Genomic DNA, 1,558 nt, shown 5'->3' with positions numbered 1-1,558 from the left:
TTTTTTTTTTTTTCAGTGTTTATTTTTTGAGAGAGAGAGAGAGAGAAAGAGACAGGCCGACAGACAGAGCAAGAGCAGGGGAGGGGGAGAGAGAGAGAGATAGAGAATCTGAAGCAGGCTCCAGGCTCTGAGCTGTCAGCACAGAGCCTGATGTAGGGCTTGAACCCACAAACTGCGATATCATGACCTGAGCTGAAGTCGGATGCTTAACCAACTGAGCCACCAGGTGCCCCATACAGCCCTTTCTTCAAAAAAATTTTTTTTTAAGTTTATTTATTTATTTTCAGGTGGCAGGGGAGGGCAGAGAGAGAGGGAGAGACAGAAAACCAAGCAGGCTCGTGCCATCAGTATAGAGCCCAACATGGAGGTCAAACTTGTGAACCGTGAGGTCATGACTTGAGCCGAGATCGAGAGTTGGATGCTTAACCCAGTGAGCCACCCAGGCCCCCCTCAGCCCTTTATTTAAAATGGAAGGAAGTCCAGTGTACAAAATCCATAAGGCTGGGCTTGCTTTGGTTCACGTAAGAACAGCAGGAGGAAACACACCTTGAAGCACAGTGTGAAGACCTCTGCTTTAGGCCAGGGTCTATGGGTCTTAAGTCCCATTAGCATTTTATTTTATTCTATTTTTAATATTTATTTATTTTTTTTTTACTTTATTTTTTATTTTTAAAAATTTATATCCAAATTAGTTAGTATATAGTGAAGCAATGATTTCAGTAGATTCCTTAATGCCCCTTACCCATTTAGCCCATCCCCCCCCACAACCCCTCCAGCAACCCTCAGTTTGTTCTCCATATTTATGAATCTCTTTTGTTTTGCCCCCCCCGATTTTATATTATTTTTGTTTCCTTTCCCTTATGTTCATCTGTTTTGTCTCTTAAAGTCCTCATATTAGTGAAGTCATATGATTTTTGTCTTTCTCTGACTAATTTCACTTAGCATAATACCCTCCAGTTACATCCATGTAGTTGCAAATGGCAAGATTTCATTCTTTTTGATTGCCGAGTAATACTCCATTGTATATATATATAACACCACTTCTTTATCCATTCATCCATCGATGGACATTTGGGCCCTTTCCATACTTTGGCTCTTGTTGATAGTGCTGCTATAACATGGCGGTGCATGTGTCCCTTCAAAACAGCACACCTGTATCCCTTGGATAACTGCCTAGTAGTGCAATTGCTGGGTCGTAGGGTAGTTCTGTTTTTAGTTTTTTGAGGAACCTCCATACTGTTTTCCAGAGTGGCTGCACCAGCTTGCATTCCCACCAACGATGCAAAAGAGATCCTCTTTCTCCACATCCTCGCCAACATCAGTTGTTGCCTGAGTTGTTAATGTTAGCCATTCTGACAGGGGTGTGGTGGTCTGTCCTTGTGGTTTTGATTTGTATTTCCCTGACGGTGAGTGATATTGAGCATTTTTTCATATGTTGGTTGGCCATCTGGATGTCTTGTTTGGAGAAGTGTCTATTCATGTCTTTTGCCCATTTCTTCACTGGATTATTTGTTTTTTGGGTGTTGAGTTTGATAAGTTCTTTATAGATTTTGGATGC

This window comes from Panthera uncia, chromosome B4 (assembly GCF_023721935.1).
Source record: "Panthera uncia isolate 11264 chromosome B4, Puncia_PCG_1.0, whole genome shotgun sequence".
In the NCBI taxonomy this organism is placed as follows: domain Eukaryota; kingdom Metazoa; phylum Chordata; class Mammalia; order Carnivora; family Felidae; genus Panthera; species Panthera uncia.
This window is presented reverse-complemented; position numbering follows the sequence as displayed.